Source organism: Natator depressus, chromosome 1 (assembly GCF_965152275.1).
Source record: "Natator depressus isolate rNatDep1 chromosome 1, rNatDep2.hap1, whole genome shotgun sequence".
NCBI classification, from domain to species: Eukaryota; Metazoa; Chordata; order Testudines; family Cheloniidae; genus Natator; species Natator depressus.
Window position 1 is genome coordinate 67,789,074 of NC_134234.1, and position 24,378 is coordinate 67,813,451.

A 24,378-nucleotide genomic window follows, 5' to 3' on the forward strand; every position below is an offset into this window, starting at 1 on the left:
AAAAAAAAAGCACAAGCTAGTATTAAACACTATTTTAGCAAGCCATGCAGCCGCAGCAGATTAACCCAATTTTTGCATGCCTTAAACGTGATTACAACACTCATTATGTGGTTTGCCTCAAACAGTTATACCAGTTGCCCTATGATGAAGCAGCAACTGGTACAAAGTACAGCCATTTCAAAAATGAATGACCAATACTGACATTTTTACTAGATGCATCTAGACCAGTGTTTCCCAAACTTGGGATGCCGCTTGTGCGGGGAAAGCCCCTGGTGGGCCGGGCCGCTTTGTTTACCTGCCGCGTCCGCAGGTTTGGCCGATCGCGGCTCCTACTGGCAGCAGTTCGCTGTGCCCGGCCAATGGGGAAGCGGTGGAAAGAAAGCGGTGGCCAGCACATCCCTCGGCCCAGGCCACTTCCCGCAGCCCCCATTGGCCGGGCACAGCGAACCGCGGCCAGTGGGAGCCACGATCGGCCAAACCTGCGGACACGGCAGGTAAACAAAGTGGCCTGGCCCGCCAGGGGCTTTTCCCAAACAAGCGGTGTCCCAAGTTTGGGCAACACTGATCCAGACATATCATAGACCAGTAAGCTATTTTTCCAATTTAGCCAGATGTTATCAGTTATATTTTAGCATTTCATTCAAACTGGCAGTATAAAAAACTGTTTTTAATGCAGACACTGTCTAGCAGAGAAGCCAAGCTAATGTGGAAGATATTGGGTTAGTCACCGAGCACAGAAGAAGCAAAAAACTTTTAGTCTTACCATATCATCTGTCAGTGTCTTGATATTTAAATGCTGTAAATTAAGGGGGAAAAAACAAACAGTCATTTCACTACCTTACTTTGTAACAGCTGTTTTACTTTAAGAGGATTTTAAAAATCTACAAAAACAGCAAAAGTTCAATGTGATTGAATCCTTAAGGCTATTTTAATAAACTAATCTGAAATTACTAACTCAAAAGAAATTGCCTTAGAAATTAGTACTACTTCTATGGGTTGGGGGGGGGGGGGGAAGAGAGTTGATTTTATTGGGCCGGGGGGGAGGTTCTTGGTGTTACTGCTTACTTACAATTGACAGCAAATCATTTGAGAGATAACTATTTACATTTCCCAATGTGTAACAAAATTGTATAGTTACTGGACTCTTACTTGACTGAATGGAAAATAAGACAATACCATGCAAGTACAGCCTAAAACAATTCAAATCTTACCTGTTGACCTGTGATATGTGAACCCTAGAACACCTCCCACTAAATCAGGCAGGGGGGTAACCAATACAAAAAAGTGTCTTTTGGTACTAAACTACAGCTGTCAACCGCAGCAAATGCATGCAATTAACCCAAAACAAATTAACTAGTTTAAAAAACAGTCACAATTCATCACAATTTAAAATTGCACTGTCAAACAATTAAATATTTTTGGCCATTATTCCACATTTTCAAATATATTGATTTAAATTACAACAGAATACGAAGTGTGCAATGCTCACTTGTATTATTTAACACAAATATTTGCACTCTAAGAAAGACAAATAAAAGAAATAGTATTTTTCAATTCACCTCATACAAGTCCACTCAGTCCTACTTCTTTTTCAGCCAATCACTAAGACAAACAAGCTTGTTTATATTTATAGGAAATAATGCAGCCCGGCTCTTATTTATAATGTCATCTGAAAGTGAGAACAGGCATTCACATGGCACTGTTGTAGCTGTTGTTGCAGCCACAGTTGCAAGGTATTTACGAGGCAGGTGTGCTAAACATTCATACGCCTCTTCATGCTTCGACTTGGAGACTCAAGTTTTACACAATAAAGATCGCACTACAGTACTTGTATAAGGTGAATTGAAAAATAATATTTTTGTTTATTTTTACAGTGAAAATATTTGTCAAATAAAGTGATCACTGTATACTTTGTATTCTGTGTTATAACTGAAATCAGTATATTTGAAAATGCAGAAAAACATCCAAAAAATATTTATAATTTAATTTGGCATTCTATTAAGTGCCATTAAAACTGTAATTGTCACTTCTTTAATCTCACAATTGTGATTTTTTTAGTCTTTGACAGCCCTATTCTAAACCATAGTTGAGAAATTCTCAAATTGAAAGGAAAGGTGTTACCTGCTTAATATATCATCTCTACTTGCTGAGGTCTCTTGTCCTTTAGGGCAGTTTGGGAGGGTGTCTGTACTAGTGTTTTCCCAAGATGTGACAACATTTAACAGCTAAGAAAATAAAATGTTACCCCATAATACGGCTGCCACCAAACACACAAGGGGTCTAACCAAGCAATGACCTAAATGCAGGGGTGTAAGAGAAGGAATATTTATGGGAAAAATATTAAGTGTTCAGCATTGTCCTTACTCTGCCTTCACTGAAATCAACAAAAGTTCTATCACGGGACTTCAATGGGAGAAAAGTTAGGCCAATGATCAACATTTATGAAAATCTCTAAGTAAACTTACAGTGGGATGATAGCAAATATTGAGGATGAAATGAGGACAACTGGGTACAATAAGGTCTGAGATTCAGAAGTAAGAGCTTTAGACATACCTGACAATATTGCCCTGACAGTTTCCATTTTCTACTGGAGCCTAGCTAACTGCTCGAACTGCTGAGCAAGTTTCTGCACCTCTGCCCAACTTTCTCCACCTCTCAACATTAAAGCTTTTTCCCTTATTCTTACAAATCTTGTGCAAAAGGCAGCATGCAGCTCTAATCTTGGGCACATTTTTTTCCCCTGTAGACTCTAACCTATTCCACAGACAGTTCCGCCTTCCTTGCAAAGCGGCCACACACACAATCTAACTACTACTGCCTTAGCCATTGCAGAATCACAGTCAACAGTTCCTTTCTTCTGTCCAAGCAGCCTGTGAACACCTTCACTATCCAGGAAAGCAGAGACTAAGCCTGGTCTCCCAAATAACCAGAGCAATATCCACACCATTAGTGTCCGTAATGATCCTGGAAGCAAATGGTCCTTTATCCATTAAAGTAAACAGAACCAAGTGCTGATCCTAGCAGACTCCTAACATGGATTCTTCCAGACTATCCTGCATTTATGTTCGTAAACCTGCCACGTGGTCAGCCAGCCCGCCCTCAGAGCATCATGGAGAACTACCCCTTTGTTTATAAATTGTGAGACTAGAACAGGAGGCAGGGAAGGGAGGAGATTAGGTACATAGGGGTCCCTTCATTTGTCCCAATGCCGTATGGGAACTCCATGCCTGCAAAGTCACCAATATCATCCTGAACATTACCAACCTTTATATCCCCATGCATGCCTTCACAAACCTGCACAATCATGGCCCCAAAAGTCGACCCCACCAAATCAGTTGGCTACAGACCCGTAGCATTTGATGGTGGCGAGCTTCCAAACAGCAATGGCAACTCACATATCCATTGAAATGGGGCACCACATGTTGGTAGGCTGCTGCAGGCTAGTTCTCAAGAAGGGTTGCCTTCCCCATCCTGAAATTCTCTCTCCACTACTCGTCAAGTCTGCTAAATGATCCTTTTTCCACCAATCAATGCTAGTTTACCAAGCCCAGAAACAGTGCTGCATAATCTGGAATTGCTCCAGGAACCGTGTCACTAGTATCAGTTGCTATGCATCTGCCTCTTTTCCCTTGTCCTTCTCCTGCTTCCTCCACCACTGTTGAAGCTGTTGGAGAAACTGCAGCTGACAGTATATCATCTGGTTGGTGGTGTGTCAGGCAAAATCCAAAACCAATTTTCTCTCGTTTTGAGCACTGAAATACAGCCCAAGCAGACTCGGCATATTCACGGTTGCCAACATAGTGGTGCGGAGCATTGTTGGATCCATGTTGGCAAGCTGCTATTTGAAAGTGGCACGAGGAAACATTGGGCTGGAAACAGTGCAAACACGGGATTTTTTAAAAAGTTGAACCCACCTGGCGTCCACTTTACATCCACAATGCAGAGCAAAAAAATTCCAAAATGCACACTGCTCAGTAGCAAAGCAAAGGACCAACTGATGCCACATGCTTAGTATGTGGAGAGTTGCCACTGTGTACACACAAGGATGCATACTGAAAGAAGGTATAAGCCTCCCACATGCTCAGTATTAGTACAGCTTACATCAGGGATTGGCAACCTTTGGGACGCAGCCCATCAGGGAAATCCGCTGCCGGCCAGGACGGTTTGTTTACCCGCAGCGTCCGCAGGTTCCACCGATCGCAGCTCCACTGGCCACGGTTCGCTGTTCCAGGCCAATGGTGGCTGCGGGAAGCGGAGTGGGCCGAGGGATGTGCTGGCCGCCACTGCCCACATCGGTGAACCGCGGCCAGTGGGAGCTGCGATCAACTGAACCTGCGCACGCTGCAGGTAAACAAACCATCCCTGCCTGCCAGCGGATTTCACGGATATTTTTAGTAAAAGTCAGGGACAGGTCACAGGCTTCTGCAAATGTGTTTATTGCCCATGACCTTTCTGTGACTTCTACTAAAAATATCCATGACAAAAATTTAACCTTAATAATGGCTACCAGAAACAACTTCCCATTAGGGAATGTTTAAAGGGATTGGACAAAAGAATAAATAAAATATCTTGAATAAAAGGGTTTGACAAACAGATGAATGTTCACCAGCAGAACTGTAGACTTCAATGAAGACTGCAGATACTTAACTTTTCAGAAAGCTAGATATTAAGGAAGCTAACCGACACTTTGCTCACCCAGCCTAGAGAGGCCTAAGACCAACAATTTGCAGGCTCCGCACTTAAACAAAAAAAGTGAAAATACACCAAAATTCTTATACTACTTAAAATACAGAAGTATTCAAGATGTCAGAAACTACATTTTAAAGAGCCATCAGCTTTTTGTAAGCAAGCCCCCAACACTAAGGGGGAAGGGAGAAAGGAATCAAGTACGAGTCATCTTGTGGGGAAGAACACCTTTGACCTTTTCACACCTTCAATAGATCCTTCACAGCTACTTCTGGATAAATTAATCAGAGGATGGCTGCTCACTGTCTTTGAAGTCTTCCAAATTAGGGGAAGAGAAGCATAGACAGACTGCTTACCATAGTCACAGATTGTGAATTTCTCCTGAACACCAAGTTTTACAGCTGGGTTTCGGTTTCGCTGACCTGGGAATTTAGTGGTTGTAGCTAGATACACAAGTCTGCAAGTCAGGATTTGGAGACCACTCAAATCAAGCTTGTTGCGAGGGGCATCCGTTTTTCTGAATGTGCAAACAATATGCCTAAAAAATTAAGAAGTCTAAGATGACTCATTTTCCAGGAGCCAGAGTTGTTTGTCTGACCTGTTCTCAGACTAACTCGAAACAAACCTTCTGGGGTGGGTCAATTCCAGATTATCCATTGGTAGCCAGACCCAAGACATGAAATTTTCAGGGTCAGGGAACAGATTTGGTCCCTGGAAATCAGATCTTTGCAGAAATCCTGTAACACAGAGACATGCAGTTCTAGACCCAACATTGATGTTGACTTAGAAGACAAAGTCAAGTTCCAAGAATGCCAATTCTCTTAACAGAAACACTTCTCTTTTCCTTGTCACATGGAGATGAGCGAATCTCCAGGAAGAGATCAGAAAGTTTGTCTTCAACTCAACATTAGCCTCAAGACCCCAGAGATAAGCAAGGATTGTGGTTTCTTAATGAAGATAGTTTGCCAAGAGAAGACATGGGATCCCATATATGCTCTCTTGCCTGCAGAGTGCTATTACCACAGTAAATTCTCAATGTCCAAGGAGTTCATGTCAGCCCATACAATAGGAACTGACTGAAAAATAAGGTGGCTAGTCACAAGCCGAAGCAATCTCATGAACCAGTCAATGAGATGTCATCTCTGACACTGAAGGACGTGAAGTGCCTTTACTGATAACCATTTGAGCAACCCAGAAGCCTCTGGTATTTTAGGTACTGTTTCAGCCACTTCAGGTCCAACCTCCACCTTAATTGTTATCAAAAGATTGAGAGGGTAAGTACCCAAATAACCTGTAGAGGTGTTAAGAAGCCCAAGAGCATTAGAGCTATTTAGGCTAACTCCCAAAGCGAGTCAGACCTAAATACCTCTGGGGATCAGGGCCACACTGGCTTATATTTCTCATTTGGAAAAAAGTATTACTGTATTTCATTGTTAGAAAAATAGTAATAGACATAAAAGTAAATCTTACATACCTTAAAAAAAAATATGGAAGTACCCAGGCCAAAAACTGGATTAAAGTTCATATATCAGTAAGTGAAAAATTCAACATGCAACAGTTTAAAGCCATAAATGACCTAGATTATTAATATAAAAGTTAAGTTAAAGCTGCAAATACAAAGTTAAGGCTGTTAAGGATACCTTAGCTCTGCCCCTAAATCCTAAGTCAGTTTAAAGTCTTATGACTGCATTTTGTTCCATCTTCAACAGTTGAAGCTATTATGCTATATCCACTACAGAGCCAGCAGGTTTATTACAATATATTGGCACGTGGGGCATCTCCCCCGGTCCACATCAGCTGAGCTAGAGAAAATGGATCCAGAAAGTGGAGAGCAGTGTTACTCAGTTCAACTACCAGCCAGTAAAAAGATTCATAACGCCTGAAGTACAGGAAAAGGAAGTAATATCTTGAGTTTGTGGTAGGACTGCAGACCAGGCTCAGAAGAAAGATAGGCTGAAAGTGAGCAGAAGGCTAGAGGGCAAGCCAGGCAGTAGGGAACTGGATTTTAAACTGGTGTGCTGATCTTTGTATTAGCTATTGCAACTCATTGTGCCTAGGATACTTGCACCATTATTTCTGGCAACCCCAGTAAGATAGTCCTGCTACTTACTCAGATCCCGCTATTGTATGGTAGAGCCTATTGCTCAGAGCCCTTGCAGGACTTGCTTCTGAGCTCCTGCTATACAGGGCCTGCAACTAGATTTCTACAAGACAGGTGTACCACAACAATTACGACACATTTCAGTTGAGGGGGTGGGTTACAATATATGCCACCACTCTGCCAATTCCTTCTCTCAAAAGAAGGTAAAGCAAATATAATAATGGTTGTGACCTGTTTGCTTCCTTGCCTGAAGCCAAAAAGGACTTTCTCTGGATGAAGCGCAAGTTGGTGGCTGTGATGAAAGAAAAGACTTGTGGTTTGGAAGAACAAATACTTATGCTCTGGAGCATCAGGGAGCGAAGCGCATTTGGAGAGTTTCACAAAGCATCACTGCACCAGAACCAAGAAAAGTCATGTCTCTGAATTACCAAGGAATTTAAAAAAAAAAAAAAAAAAAGTGGAAACTAGAGAGTAGCCTTAGTAGCTTGTAACCACCGGCAAGAAGAGGACCAGGCAGCATTCTACACAGTTGGAAGCCAATGAGGATAGGTAGGTTGTGACTATCGGAGAAGACCAGGACCAACTCCACACAGCTAGAATTATCCAATCATTATTAGGTTCTCAAATATGGATATTGAACAGAGAAGACAGCTGTACAGGGCTCACACTGGAGAATGACTGCTCATCCCAACCCACGAGTCAATCAAGCATTCCTACCAAGATTTCGAGCCATTTGAGGAACACAAACTATTTTTGTGAGGTATTCTATGCTAGAAAGAAGTGGGAAGGGGGGTGAATTCCACAAGGGACAGATTGACAGCATGACAACATGCTGTCTTCCTGCATACAAGACACAAGATGTGACTAAGATTGGTTAGGCTTCTCAAGTTAGCATGCAAGAATCCATTGGTAGTGGCTATATTAACCCTAATGACACTTCAGATTTATAGACTACTTCAAAGAGCTTTGAAGAAGCTGAAGAAGAGGAACAGTCAAGTTATCTTTTCTGAGATCCTTCTTGTCCCACAAGCGAAAAATTCTGGAAGTAAATCACTAGCTTGGTAGGAAATGTGAAGTAGAGGGCTATGTTTTTGTAAAAGATTATTCCATATTCTTTGGGAGAGGGAGATGTACAATTTAGCTGACCTCCACCTCATCAAAAGGGGAACCAATCAGGCTAGCTAAACTAGTCAGGAAGGCATTGAACTACCAACTAAAGGGGAGGGTAAAAAGTGGAAACAAATGAGCACTCATTTAACACACACAAAAAAATCAAGATGTTGAGAATAAAATAGTCAAGGCACCAAGGGATGTGAGGAGAAGAAATTCTTTTGTTACCTATACACCAAGGCTAGGAGCTGGAGCAATAAACAAGAGGAACTGGAATTGCTGATTATGAGCATAAATTCAACCTAGTTGGTATTCTGAAAGCTGGTACAAAGATGTGCATGAGTGAAGTTTAAAAATCACTGGCTATGACCTACTTAGGAAACACCAAGTGGACAAAAGCAGGACAGTGGCATTCTGTCAAAATTAGCATTACTCATTCCAAGTCACTGACAACTCAGGAAAAACATGCTAACGCACAAGATGGGGCACTAGCTAGGTCTTCTACAGACCACTAAATCACCCAAGAGAACAAGACAACCAGCTCCTCAAGCACAGAGCTAAGGTGTAGGAAAAAAGCTGGGTGATCATTAGGGACTTCAGTTTGCTAGGCGACTGTGTACTGGTAGCATGTGACATCCTTGGAACTGCTAAAAATAATACATGACCATTTAAGTCAAGAAGTGTTGTGTCCAAAATTGGGAATTTCTACAGTAGAGCTCACTCTAAACAAATGAATTCCTCTTTAATCACAGTACTAAAAATTAGTGTTTGCTTTAGGTGCAAGCGATCATGACTTGCTTACATTTGTTATCTGCCCACAAAATAAAGTCCAAACCAGGAATGAGTATATATTTGGTGCTTTAAAAGGGCCAATTTCATAAAGCTGAAAACAATTATGAGCCAATTCAGCTGGGAGAAACAATTTAAGAAAAATGTGATTGATCACTGAGAATTCTTTAAGAATACTTTACTAGGTGCCCAAACACCCAGACTCTCCCAATCAAGAAAGAGGGACACACCAATTAAACACAACTACCTTAGAGGTGAAGTGAACGCAACTATAGAATGCATCTGATGAAGTGAGCTGTAGCTCACGAAAGCTTGTGCTCAAATAAATTGGTTAGTCTCTAAGGTGCCACAAGTCCTCCTTTTCTTTTTGCGGATACAGACTAACACGGCTGCTACTCTGAAAACTATAGAAATGTTTCCCACTTGTTACATATTCATTTTTAACAAGGGAAGCTGATAGCTCCTAATTCATATAGAAAATTGATGAGATGCACAAGAAGAGACCAGGAGAGAGGCCCTGGAAGCCAAATTTAGACTGCTAGGTAAGAGATTGAAGTCCAGAACCTCCATGGTAGCATTCTCTGAAATGCTTCTAGTTCCACACACAGGGCCAGTTAGACAGGCAGAACTGCAGGGTCTCAACATGTTGATAAGACAATGGTGTAGGGAGGAAGGGTTTAGATTTATTAGGAGCTGGGGAACCTTTGAGGAAAGGGGGAGCCTATACAGGAAGGATGGGCTCCACCTAAACCAAAATGGAACTGGATTCCTGGCACGTAAAATTAAGAAGGTCGTAAAGCAGTTTTTAAACTAACAGCTGGGGAAAAGCCGACAGGTGCGGAGAAGCAAGTGGTTCGGACAATGTAGCTCATAAAGCCAGTTTGCAAGCTTGCTATTGTGATGTATTACTGTGGCAATGTACATTGGTAAATTCCGGCTCCTTCTCAGGCTTACCACCTGAGGATTGTCCTTACCACACAACCCAAGGGTCATCTCACAACGTTGAACTCTTGAGTTTTCGAACCCTGTAGCCTGAATTGGGACAAGAACCTAAATATCTTCTGGTCAGATCATTGGCGACCCATAATAAACTAGCCCATAAATTCAGGTCAACAGAGACATCCTTTAGGGGAGGGTCTATTAATGGAGATTCTCTATACCCTATTAAGGAGGAGAGGATGGAAAACAATAAAATTTGGTTAGGATCTGAAGAAAAACAGTCAAAGAAAAAAATTCCCATTCAATTACATTACATAATGGCAGACAGCTAAAAAGTGAATTTTTTTAAGTGCTTATATACAAATGCTAAAAGTCTAAATAAGATGGGTCAACTAGAGTGCCTCATCCTAAATGAAGATATTGCTATAAAAGGCATGACACAAACTTGATAGAATGAGGATAATCAATGGGACATGGCAATACCAGGGTACAAAATATATCGGAAGGAAAGAATAGGTTGTGCTGGTGGGTGAGTGGCACTCTATGTGAAAGAAAGCATACAGTCAAATGTAGTAAAAAAAATCTTGAATGAACCCAGCTGTGCAATGGAATCTCTATGGATAATAATTCCATGCTTGAATAAGAATATAGTGGTAGGGATATACTACTGACCACGATGGTGAGAGTGACTGTGAAATGCTCAGGGAGATTAGAGAAGCTATAAAAATAAAAAGCTCAATAATAATGGGGGATTTCAACTGTCCTGATATTGACTGGGTACATCTCACCTCAGGATGGGATACAGAGATAAAATTTCTTGACACATTAAATGATTGCTTCCTGGAGCACCTAGTGCCGGAACCCATAAGAGGAGAGGCATTTACTGATTTAGTCCTAAGTGTAGCACAGGATCTGGTGACTATAAGAAGTGACTATAGCTGAACTGCTTGGTAATAGTGACCATAACATAGTAAAATTTAACATCCCTGGTGGGGGAGGGGGCGACACCAAAGCATCCCACCACAGTAACATTTAATTTCAGAAAGGGGAACTACACAAAAATGAGGAAATTGGTTAAAATAGAAATTAAAAAGCTACTGTGCCAAAAGTGAAATCCCTGCAAGCTGCATGGAAACTTTTTAAAGACACCAGAATAAAGGCTCAATTTAAATGCACACCCCAAATTAAAAAACATAGTAAGAGAACCAAAAAAGTGCCACCGTGGTTAATCAACAAAATACAAAGCAGTCAGAGGCCTTTTCCCAGTTAGAGGCGAAAAGGCATCCTTTAAAAAGTGGAAGTTAAATCCTAGAGAGGAAAATAGAAAGGAGCATAAACTCTGGCAAGTGAAATATAAAAATATGATTAAGGAAGGCCAAAAAAGAATTTGAACAACAAGTAGCCAAAGACTCAAAAAGTAACAGCAAAAAACTTTTGCAAATACATCAGAGGCAGGAAGCCTGCTAAACAACCAGTGGGGCCACTGGACAATCAAGATGTTAAAGGAGCACTCAAGGAAGATAAGGCCATGCGAAAAACTAAACCAATTCTTTGCATCGATCTTCACGGCTGAGGATGTGAGTGAGATTCCCAAACCTAAACCATTCTTTTTAGGTAACAAATCTGAAGAACTGTCCCAGATTGAGGTATCATTAGAGGAGGTTTTGGAACAAACTGATATCTAAACAGTAATAAGTCACCAGGACTAGATGGTATTCACCCAACAGTCCTGAAGGAACTCAAATGTGAAATTGAAGAACGACTAACTGTGGTATGTAACCTATCACTTAAATCAGCTTCTATATCAGATGACTGGAGGATAGCTACTATGACACCAAATTTTTAAAAAGGCTGCAGAGTGTATCTTGACAATTACAGGCTGAGAAGCCTGACTTCAGTACCACGTAAACTGGTTGCAACTGTAGTAAAGAACAGTAAAGAACATAGATGAACATGGAAGAGTCAACATGGTTTTGTAAAGGGAAATCATGCCTCATCAATCTACAAAAGTTCTTTGAGGCAGTCAACAAGCACGTGGACAAGGGGGATCCAGTGGATGTAGTGTACTTAGATTTTCAAAAAGCCATTGACAAGGTTCCTCACCAGGACTTGAAACAGGAATTAATACAGTGGAGTCCTATAGCCTGTAGTATGCACAGGGTCAGACTAGATTATGAGCCAATCCCTTCTGACCTAAAAAAAAAAAATAGCAAATAATAATCTACAATTAAAGTGGGTAGATCTGATGAGCAACAATATGTTCTTTTTTTACAGCACTTTGTGAAACGGTACTTTAAAAACATGATTGTTAGTCTGACAACATTTTCTACCTTTGATTTCTAATTTGCAGCCTTAACATGTAGTTAATATAGGGTTTTGAAATGGAAACATACACCACCCTGTCCGAAGCATTTATTTGGAAGGCAGTCTGGAAGAAGTGATTAAAGGTTGAGTTACACTGACATGATTGTTACTACATAGTAACAGTCTCCAGGAATACACAAGTGTGTTCATTTGAATTAGATATAAAAAGGCAATTTTGAATTAAATTTGTAAAGAATGTGTAGAAAGACATTAAAATGCAGTGACAAAATTTCATGTCACAAACCAGAGTATTAATTCAAGCCAACAATGATAACGAAGAATTATGGAATTCCACAAAACTGCAATGAGGTGTTCTAGGTAACATCTGTTCAGTAATCATTCCTATAAAATAGATTAATTTAGATTCAAGATTTTACACTGCAGTATCTCCAACACTAATTCAGTTGCTTTATAATTAGAGATATTTAAATCGCGAAGAAATAAGAAAAAAATCATTTGGATCCAAACACAAAGAGGCCATTTAGTCTCATCTGTAAGATTGCTTCATAAATTTCTAGACATTCTGCTTTTTCCAGCAAAAAAGTTGGCGCAAATGAGAAATTATTCATAATTCTCATGAACACTGAAGACTGACAATTGCTGAAGACTGGTCAAAAGTGCACTCTGAAATCAGTCCAACTTCCACTGAAGTGAGTGGAAGTGGTCCCATTGATTTCAGTTAGAAACAGATATTTCCTTTTGAAGGTTAAAGTTTATATGTGAAAAGACTCCGGGCATGTCTACGCTACAGTGGCACAGCTACAGCACGACAGCCAAGCTACCATCACACTCTAGTGGGGACATTTCCTACAGCCACAGAAGGATTCCCCCCCCCCCGACCCCCGTCAAGCTAGATTATCCACCTCTCCAAGAGACAGCAACCAGGTCAACCGAACATCCTTCTGTCCACCTACCTACATCTACACCAGGGGCTAGTTCAACCTACCTACAGTGCTCAGGGTGCACAACTTTTCACAGCCCTGAGCAACAGGTCAACCTATATCTTAGGTGTAGGCCAGGCTTCAGTGCCAGCAAGCAGCAATTAAAAACTGTTTAAACATCAGCAGCAATAAGCCAGTTGCAGAGTCACACGGCAGCAGCAAAGCTCAGCTTCCCCACATACACAATTTCAGGGTGGAAGGTGAATCCACATGAATGTGCCTCTCAACTCTGAGGCCGTGTCAACACTAGTTTTGTCGGTAAAAGGCAACTTTTGCCAACAAAGTAGTGGAGGTGCACACATTACAATGCTACTTTCGTCATCAAAACTCTATTTTGTTGGCAAAATAAAACCACCTCGACAAGTGGCATAGAGCTTCCTACGACAAAGTTAAAGCGACAAAGCAGCAGCGTAGACACTGCCATTTGTTATGTCACCATAACTGGCTTCCCCCAGTAGCCCACTCTGCTCACTGTTTTGAACTCGGCTGCACTGTATACAGCTACGCAGGCTTGCCCTCCTCCCATTTCAAAGCTGTGGGAAGTTCTGACAGCTGAGCATGCCAAACAGGAAATCACTAACTCAGAATCCTGCTCTCCCCAGGCAATAGGAACACAGAGGCAATCAGGCGGCTGCTGCTGGGGGGGCAGAACTGCTATACTGTACAGAGCCAGGGAGGGAGGCAGTGGCTGATGTGAAGGGGGGTGTCACTCTCCCCTCCTCAGGACTGGTTACTTCCCACCGCTGTGAACTTAGAGACAGCATGCTGACACACTCCCCCACCACACACAGTTTCTCTAAGGGCATGGCCACACTTGCAGATGTAGAGTGCTTTGTGTTAAACCCACGTTCATAGAGCGCAGTAGGGAAAGTGCTGCAATCTGTCCACACTGACAGCTACAAGTGCACTGGCGTGGCCACATTAACAGCTCTTGCAATAGCCACAGAGAGCAGTGCATTCTGGTAGCTATCCCAGCATGCAAGTGGCTGCAACGTGCTTTTCAAATAGGGGTGGGGTGGAGTGTGTTGTGTGTATGTGGGGGGGAGAGAGTGGGTTCGGGGAGCTGAAAGCATGTCAGCATGCTGTCTTGTAAGTTCAGACAGCAGCAGACCCTCTCTCACTCACACAAAATTCCACAGTAATGGTTGCTTTGTCTCGGAGCCGATAAGCATGCCGGCTGTCAGAAACTGAGCCTTCAAAGAGCATATCCGTATTCCTATAGCAAGTTCAAAACAATGAGAAGAGTGGCCACTTGACTTAAGGGGATTATGGCATGTTTCCGGAGGCTGATCAGAGCGCAGCAATGCAACACCTCGTCCATACTGGAACCACAGCGCTCCAGCAGAGGCGCAGCAAACGTTATTCCACTCGCCACAGTGGAGTACTAGCAGTGCTGTAGCTGCGGAGTCAGAGCGCTCTACGTGCCTTGCGAGTGTGGACGGGTAGTGAGCTGTGTCTCCCCCCACGCACGCGCACACACCCCCCATCACATACTCTCCCCACTTCACACTTGAGTTGAAAAGCAGCCAGCAATCTAGTAGGATGCCCATGGAACAATGAGATTGAGAAATCTGCTTCATGTGATGCTGTACCTGCCCCACGAGGCATTGCAAAGCATTCTGCAGCCAGTTGCACAGTGGTGTAGCTACCCACAGCGCACTGCTCTCTGTCGCTGCAAGAGCTGATAGCGTGGATGTGTTCTGCTGACACAAGGAGCATAGCGTGGACATGCAACAGCGGTTTAATTAAAGCAGCTTAACTTTTGTCAACAAAACTCTGTCCTGAGTCTTTGCTGACCAAGAACAAACGGTCAGTCAGATGCAGTGGAGACTAAAGGTAGTGGTGTGTTAAAGGGACATTCATTCCAAAGTCTTTCACATTGCAAGGTGGGAAACTACAACAAAGGATGTTGCCCAACATACTATGGTGTGGGTGTTTGCTTATGGTCACATGCTTGTCAATTGTGGGGTTTTCATAAATTAATCCTGGGTTCCCTTTCCTTTTTAATAAAAGTTTTCTTTTGTTATCCTACGGACTCAGTGCTTGCAAATGGGCAAGTATTGCTTCTTAGAGAGGCACCACGATGATGTTTAGGTTTCCCAAATTACAGGGTGGGGCACGAGCCAGTTCTGTTTTGCATTAAGAGGCACCCCTAGATATTGAATCTGGCCTTGTTGCTGCTGACACCACCTGGCAGAAGGGTTATACCTGCACAACAACTTGATAATCGTTAAGCTGCTGGTGTACTGAGACCACTACCTATCATACTGACCAATATTATCTCACTGTTTCCTTGTACTCCTCCGTCTGTATCCATTTGTTGTGTCTTGTCTCGTAAGCTTTTGGGGGAAGGGACCATCTTTTTGTTCTATGTTTGTACATTGCCTAATGCAATGGGGCCCTGGTTCATGACTAAGGCCCCTTGGCACTATGATAAATATTAAGGTACGGAGATTTTGGAACACAGAACTCCAATCTGAATAATTTTTAAAAAGTCTATTCCAACCAAAATCCGAAACCAGGTGCACATAGTAGCAACATCCAAGCATATTAATTACATGGTTCTTTTTCTTACTTCCCTCTGGGCACAAGTTACAGTTTAAGTTTAGTATTCAAGTATATGGAATATTTTGCACTTAATTTTAGCACTAAAAAGTCTGTGTAAACACTAAGATCCATACGCTTTCACTAGTTAGATTCAAGAAATACTACAAAAAACAGTCCACAAATCAGATATTTGGTACATAAAAAAAGTAATCATAAAAAAACAAATATGAAAATATTTATCACAACTCCTAAAACCCAAATTTAGCTAATAAATTTCATTTAGATTATAAGCTCTTCGGGGCAGAACTGTCTTCCTTCATATTTGTTCAGCACCCATCATAAAGAGCCTTGATAAAAATAAAAGTTTCTGGGCATCATGCTATACTATTTGAAGGACTGACAATTCTTGCTGCAAATTAAGTATTTGGACCTCTTACTAGTTTAATGCTCCACAAAGTAAATACAGTCACCCCTGCCCCCAACAAAACACCTAAAAAGTGGTTCTATCATGAGACCTGACCCTCCTGATGTTGTCATAGCTGTTCATTTCAGGGACAGAGCTAAAAGCAATGAACATTTGTTCCTCTTATCACTGAGAAACCAATTCAACGAAGACAGCGAGTGGCATTCTAATCTGCTTGTGCATCAGAGTCAAATACTGCCTTCAATAATACCTGTATGATTGCAAGAAGAATTTGGCTGACACTTGACTTTCAAATACCCTATATATAAGCAATTTTACCGCATTCTGAAACTAAGCAAGGTTAATGTGAAAGTCACTTACACATAAAATGAAACTTCATAATGCTTGTCTTTTTAAAAAGCATCACTTTCAGATTACAACTGTACTGTAATCAACCAGCTGGCTTGTTTTCACCCCTCCCCAACCACCAAGCTGTAATGATATAATCAGGAAGGAAACACTCCACACCACATTCCAGCTGGGACTATTCTTCCCAGCATGCGTAGACAAACACATCAGTTGTACTCAAGCTAGCATGCTGGAAATAGCAGTGCAGCTGAAAGTAGCATGGGTGGCAGCTCAATCTAAGCACCTGAGTAAAAAATGTGCCTTGACCCACTTGGTACATACTCAGGTGGCTATCCCAGGCCACCACCCATGCTACCTCTAACCACCCTGCTGTTTTCAGCACACCAGCTTAGGTCTGTTTACCTGTGCTTGGAAGCATGGTCCTAGCTGCAGTATAGGCACACCTTAAAAAAGCACTGGGTTATCTAGTTTACCATCCGCCCACTAAAGAGCTCCATAATCCCTACAGTAGAGGAGAAGGAAGTAACATTCTGAGGTCAGAAGGGATCAGCCTGGCAAAGAACCAGAAGCAGCAGCTGATCAGGAGCTTGGTGTAGAAGTCTGGGAACCAACTGTGGAGCAAAAGATGAGTAGCAGGCAGCCTGAGAGCTGGGACTAGAAACAGAGCCAGTCAGAGAAGTAGCCTTATTTCTGGCATAGAATACATGGAGAGCCCTACCAAATTCACGGCCATAAAAAACACCACGGACCACGAAATCTGGTTTTCCCCATGTGAAGTCTGGTCTTTTATGTGCTTTTACCCTATACTATACAGGAGACCAACATTTCTCAAATAGTGGGTACTGACCCAAAAGGGAGTTGCAGGGGATCACAAGGTTATTTTAGGGGGCTTGCAGTATTGCCACCCTCACTTCTGCAATTACTTCAAAAGCTGGGCAGCCGGAGGGCAGCGGCTGTTGGCCAGGTGCCCAGCTCTAAAGGCAGTGCCTCTGCCAGCAGCAGCGCAGAATTAAGGGTGGCAATACCATACCATGCTATCCTTACTTCTGAGCTGCTGCTGGCGGCGGCTCTGCCTTCAGAGCTGCTTAGCTCTAAAGGCAGCACCGCAGCCAGCAGCACTGCAGAAGGTAGGAAACACTTAGAAGTAAGGAAAGGCAGTACCGCAACCCCCACTATAATAACCTTGTGAACCTGCACAACTCCTTTTTGGGTCAGGACCCTTACAATTACAACACCATGAAATTTCATATTTAAATAGCCAAAATCATGAAATTTACAATTTTTAAAAACCTCCTCTGACCATGAAATTGACCAAAATGGACCGTGAATGTGATAGGGCCCTACATATATGGAATGACTGCACTTATGGACAGCAAATCAGTGCGAAAGGGTTACAATGAGGAATCTGTGCCAATATACTGGACTCCCCCTAGGTACTGTATTAGGGATCATTTGTTGATAGTTTTAACTGTTAGAAGTAGTTGTCTGGGGTACTTGCAGCTTTTATTTCTAGCAGCACTAATAAAGTGAAATGGAGAATTCTTGCTGCAGTCCTCAGCTGAATCCAAAGCTCTGATCAACTGTATTCAGTATTATACAGCCCCATTCTCTGTTGAATCATGCAACTCCCCCATCATTTCTTTAAAATCATACTTAATGACTCACCATGTGTTCACAAAGTTTTGATTTCTGAGCAAGTTGTGACCATGACTAAGATCAGATGAACAGTTAAAATCAATTTATGAAAGAGTAAATCCTAAAGTGCTCTTTTACAACTGTAAAAAGAATGAGTACTTGTGGCACCTTAGAGACGAACAAATTTATTTGAGCATAAGCTTTCGTGGGCTAAAACCCACTTCATCGGATGCACGCAAGGGAAAATACAGTAGCAAGAGATACACACACACAAAAGTGGGTGTTGCCATACAAACTATAAAAAGAGTGATTAAAGTGGGCTATTATCAGCAGGAGAAAAAAAAACCTTTTGTAGTGATAATCAGGATGCCCCATTTCCAACAGTTGACAAGAAGGTGAGAGTAACAGTTGGGGGTGGGGGGGGAATAAACATGGGGAAATAGTTTTACTTTGTGTAATGACCCATCCACTCCCAGTCTTTATTCAAGCCTAATTTAATGGTGTCCAGTTTGCAAATTAATTCCAATTCAGCAGTCTCTCAGAGTCTGTTTTTGAAGTTTTTTTGTTGTAATATTGCAACTTTTAGGTCTGTAATCAAGTGACCAGGGAGACTGAAGTGTTCTCTGACTGGTTTTTGAATGTTATAATTCTTGACATCTGATTTGTGTCCATTTATTCTTTTACGTAGAGACTGTCCAGTTTGGCCAATGTACATGGCAGAGGGGCATTGCTGGCACATGATGTGCTGATATATCACATTGGTAGATGTGCAGGTGAACGAGCCTCTGATAGTGTGGCTGATGTGATTAGGTCCTATGATGGTGTCCCCTGAATAGATATGTGGACAGACTTGGCAACAGGCTTTGTTGCAAGGACAGGTTTTTGGGTTAGTGTTTTTGTTGAGTGGTTGCTGGTGAGTATTTGCTTCAGGTTGGGGGGCTGTCTGTAAGCAAGGACTGGCCTGTCTCCCAAGATCTGTGAGAGGTGAGGGATGGTCCTTCAGGATAGGTTGTAGATCCTTGATGATGCACTGGAGAGGTTTTAGTTGGGGGCTGAAGGTGACGGCTAGTGGCGTTTTGTTACTTTCTTTGTTGGGCCTGTCCTGTAGTAGGTGACTTCTGGGTAGTCTTACAACTACAATACCTACCTGCTGACGTGAAGAAACAGATTGACAGAGCCAGAAGAGTACCCAGAGGTCACCTACTACAGGACAGACCCAACAAAGCAAGTAACAGAACACCACTAGCCATCACAGATTCCAACGAGAGACTGCTGAATTGGAATTAATTTGCAAACTGGACACCATTAAATTAGGCTCGAATAAAGACTGGGAATGGATGGGTCATTACACAAAGTAAAACTATTTCCCCATGCTTATTCCTCCCCCCCACCGTTACTCTCACCTTCTTCTCAACTGTTGGAAATGGGGCACCCTGATCACTACAAAAAGGTTTTTTTCTACTGCTGATAATAGCTTACCTTAATTGATCACTCATTATAGTGTGTATGGCAACACCCATTTTTTCATGCTCTCTCTCTATGTATATAGATATATATTATATATGTATCTTACTACTGTATTTTCCACCTCATGCATCCAGTGAAGTGGGTTTTAGCCCACGAAAGCTTATGCTCAAATAAATTTGTTCGTCTCTAAGGTGCCACAAGTACTCCTCGTTCTTTTTGCTGATACAGACTAACACGGCTACCACTCTGAAACCTTTTACAACTGTGTTTGCGATACCATTAGGTATACAAGATTAAAATCTGTGGGAGACAAGTTGAGAAAAGAAGAAGACTACTGTTTCAAGAAAGGACGTTAAATAGCTGTCTTAAAAAATATGAAGTCCAGTCCAAAAACATAGTGAACAAGATACAGTCTATTATCCTTTCCTTCTATGATGATTATGATGAGAAAAATAATACTTTTAGTCATGTCAAAATAACTCACCCTGTGAAAGTAAATTTTTTTACAGAGGATTTTTAGATAGTATAAGGAATTCAGAGTTTGAAATTAAAGAAATTACCAGATGTACAGGAATACCAGGTACAAGTTAGCCCTGACCCAACTGTAAAGTCAGTCAGATAATTAATGAGTATAACAAAATTGGTTAGACACTCACTAACTAGAGCAGTGGTCAACAACCTGTCAATCGCTATCGACTGGTCAATCCTAGAGGATCTCCCAGTCAATCGCGATCTCCGGCAGCATAGTGTGGCTACAGCTAAGGCAGACTCCCTGCCCACCCCGGCCCTACGCCACTCCCGGAAGCGGCCAACACAGCACTCTGTACCCCCTCATACACCCCAACACTCTGCCCCAGCCCAGAGCTCCCTCCTGCACTCAAACTGCCTCCTAGACCTTGCACCCCAGCACCCTGTCCCAGGCTCAGCACAGAGCCCCCTCCCATGCTGCAAACCCCTCGGCCCCAGCCCAGAGCCCACATCCCCTCCCGAATGCCAACCCACTGCCCCAGCCTAGTGCAAGTGAGTGAGGGTGGGGGAGAACAAGCCGGGGGGGAGGGAGCAGGGAGGGAAATGGAGTGGGAAGGGGTAGATCCTGGGTTGCCCTTAGATTCCAAAAGTGATCTTGGGCATAAAATGGTTGGAGACCACTGAACTAGAGGATGAAATCTACTAGCCAGAAAACAAAAATCTCCCTCACCAGCAAAATCTACCAGATTAACTTTTCTACGTAGACTAGCAGTTATGTGAATATAGTTAGACATGGGTAACACTCCCTATGCACATTCTTACTCAAGTTCTTTTGTTCATTTCATTTAGTTTAGCTAAAACACCTTTCCAAGCAATATGAACTAAACAGGAAAAAAACTCAATAAAATAAAAATGTCTGGGGTGTGAGATATACTGGTATAACTTGTTGATTTAAATTCACACTTCAGGTTATATACAAAAAAAAAAACACTATTCTATGAAGACCACACCTAACTTTAATACCTTTCTGAGAGATCCTGCCCACACCTAACAGCTGGGAAACACTACATACTGTGGTTCCTAAAAAGGCTTCCTTAACCCAACTCTCTTTCACTATCAGATTGTGGCTATCAAGAGTGCCCTATCTGAACGCCTTCTTAAATTACCCCATTACACACTGCCTTCTAGGTACCACTTTTGATTTCTTTAATTGTCCATGAACAGCCAGCAGCTCCTGATGCCTTCTGCGTCAGTAGATCAGAAACACTGGTATTTAAGTTTGTGACAGTAAACCCAGTTTATAGGAGCCCCGAGGTCCCCAGTAAACAAAATATCCTTCGACACATACAATATGAATGTAAAGGAAGACTGGCAACGTCAATCGTTGTTTTCAGACAGTTCTCTCTCTCCCGATTTTAAAACTGACTCCAGCTGCTGGCGTTTCAAGCGTCCACCTTTGCTCCGGGGCCAGCTCGGGAGGAAAGGCAGCCACCGGGCCCCCGGGGCCAGGGAGGGGCAGCACCGCCAGCCCTTGGTGTTCAGTGTCGGACACACCCAGGCGCCCTGGGGCTGAGCTGACCGGGCAAGGCCGGGATTTGCTTCCTGCCCCGCTGTCTAGGGCAGCAGCCGCAGCCCTGTGCGCGCAGCGGCCCGGGAGCCCGTTACACTCCCCGGCTCCCGGGCGCGGGCCGCTACTGGCCGCCTCACACTTACAAATTTGGGCTTCCTGCCGTCCACAGCCGCGTCCTCCGGGCCTGGCCCGCTCCCCGCGCCGGGCGGCACCTTCCTGCGAAGCAGCTTGTTCTCCCGGCCCCCCCGGGCAGGCGGCGGCGGCGAGTCGCTGTAGCGCTGCGGCGGCTCCATGGCAAGGGGCGCGGAGCCCGCGTTGGTCTTTTTCCCGGGCAGGTCGCGGGCGGGGCGGGTGGGGCACTGACTGGCCCAGGCCGGCGGATCCGGGGCTCTCCCCTGCTGGCGCCGCTGGCCGCGCCCGGCGTGTGTCTGTAATTAGAGCGGCTTAGCGGGGCGGCGCGGGGGGGCTCGGGGTAAAGCCGCCGCCTCGGCCCGGCCGCGGATTTAGCCGGGAAGCTCCTCTAATCTCGGCCGCCTCCGGCTGCTCGCTCTGCGCCAGCGTGCGGAGAAGGAAAATCCGGCTGTGCCGCAACCCGCTTCTCCAGCGCGGCTCTCCCCACCGTGTCCGAATAGTCCCGCCACTGGCAGGCCCGCCCCCTCGCTCCCGAACTACCCAATCCGAAACCGAGGGCGTGAAGGTCTGCTTTACGATTGGTCGGACCGTCTGTCAATCCCTGCCAGTCAGCTGTTTCCCCGGCGAGGCTGAACCAGCGGTGTTCTTCGAACCACGGGGCGACCCCAGCCGGACTACATATCCCGCGAAGCAACGCGGCGACGGCCACGCGGGGAATAGTTGGCATTGCATGCTGGGAACTGTAGTCGCCGTCGGTGTGCCGCCTGTGAGTGGAGTGTCTCCCAGCTACGAAGGGAGGGATTGGTGTACCCAGCAGAATTTGGGGCAGGAAACCAGGGCTGAGCGCTCTCATTCCTCGGGGGGCCGTCAGGCTACTGGCGAGTCACGCTGACGTTATGACAAGGAGAGAGAAGTGAGGAGTGTGTGAAGTGAAACTAAATATGCGTCCCCACGCACTGTCAACATAGGAACCAGTATAGAGAAAAACTAGCAGCCCCATTTCACTCCAGCTGCATTCGTCATTATAATGCTCCTTGCAAGTTGCCAGAGCAGTTCCCTGAGATGACCAGATAGTATGCGCCTCTGGGATAGCAGTTTATCCCAGAGGTGCTGGAGCAATTTGTATAATAGGGGTGCTGAGAGCCATTGAACCACGAGCTGTAGCTCACGAAGGCTTATGCTCAAATAAATTTGTTAATCTCTAAGGAGCCACAAGTACTCCTTTTCTAACATTACAGTTATTTACAATATTTATAAATTTTATGGAAAACGGGTAAATTGTAAGATGACAACATTGGTATGCTAATCAAAAGTGGAGAAACCCTAAGAAACACCTAATAAAGTAAATGACCAGCTCAATGGCAGGTGAATTGCCTTGTTGGTAAATACAAGGTAGTAGACATTGCAAGGAATTAACTATATATCTGTGTCTATGTCCTGAGTATTTTATATCAAATAACAGAAGTAAAAGGCACAAGTCTCCTTTTGCTTCCATTATGTGATATAAAATACTCCAGTTACCCATTGTAATTTTTTCTTTTTTGTTTGTCTTGAATGCAATAAAAATGAAATCCAATTAAAAACCCAGAACAATTACAATCACCTTTTCTGGAATAACTTGACTTGCTTAAATACAAAACAATGACAAGGAAACAGTACAGGCCTTGATCCCTCAGTTTGTTCTATGCCAGCAGACCTCTCCACCCTGTGTGTATACTTATAAAGTTCCACCACATATAGCCTTTTGCAGGATTCGGGTCATAATATTGTTTTATGGAAGAATAGGTTAATTTAGAACAGGAGTTACAACCAAAATTATTATATGAATGTGTGATTTTTCTTAAAGTACAGTAAAGCACTTGTGCTTTGGCAGGTTTCTCTAGCACTTTTTACTGTAAATTCTGATTGGAATTCTTCATGGGGAGTATAATTAGCACAACACTGTTTAATGTCATGCTTAATTATTTTTCAGAATGTTTTGATTAGAAAATTAATCTGCCTATGTAGTGCAGATGATACAGCTGTTTAAATGGGACCTTTTTAATTGCACGGTTGTAGAATGCAATAGTTGTACCAGTAGATCAGTTTCAAAGTACCGTATTGAATCAATAGCAAGCAAATAAAGAGAGAGTAGTTTATTGGATATGTTGTAAAAATATAGTTAAATATCATTAAGTAAAAAAGGTGATTATTTTAATCCTGAACACAAGGGGGTTTTAGTAGAGTTATCAATTATTATTATTTTATAGTGCCCCCACCTGTGTTTGCTAGGTGATTCACAGAACAAATAAAAATAATTAACTCTATCCCCCAAATCCATCTAATTTTATACATGATATAATGCCTAGGAATCACACAACATGAAAGGGAAAGGGTGAGACAGAGACAGACCAGGTCCTCAAGGAACAACACGTCCACTGCTCTCCCCTCATCCACAGCACCAGTTATCTTATCATCAAAGGCAATTAATTAGGTTAGTCAGGCATGACTTGCCCTTGGTGAATCCATGCTGACTGTTCCTGATCACTTTCCTCTCCTCTAAGTGCTTCAGAATTGATTCCTTGAGGACCTGCTCCATGATTTTTCCAGGGACTGAGGTAAGGCTGACTGGTCTGTAGTTCCCCGGATCCTCCTCCATGCCTTTTTTAAAGATGGGCACTACATTAGCCTTTTTCCAGTCGTCTGGGACCTCCCCGGGTCACCATGAGTTTTCAAAGATAATGGCCAATGGCTCTGCAATCACACCCGCCAATTCCTTTAGCACCCTCATACGCAATGCATCCAGCCCCATGGACTTGTGCTTGTCCAGCTTTTCTAAATAGTCCCGAACCACTTATTTCTCCACAGAGGGCTGGGT

The 24,378-nt window shown here is 43.2% G+C and overlaps 1 protein-coding gene across 1 annotated transcript in view; it reads right to left on the reverse strand.

Annotated features, from left to right (window-relative positions):
• The window catches only part of DIAPH3 (diaphanous related formin 3), a 541,978-nt gene extending 520,333 nt beyond the window's left edge, over positions 1 to 21,645 (reverse strand). Inside the window, exon 1 of the mRNA XM_074961715.1 lies at positions 21,533 to 21,645. The gene's annotated coding sequence lies outside the window, so the exon portion shown is untranslated. The remainder of the gene's footprint in view (positions 1 to 21,532) is intronic.
• Positions 21,646 to 24,378: the final 2,733 nt, after the last annotated feature.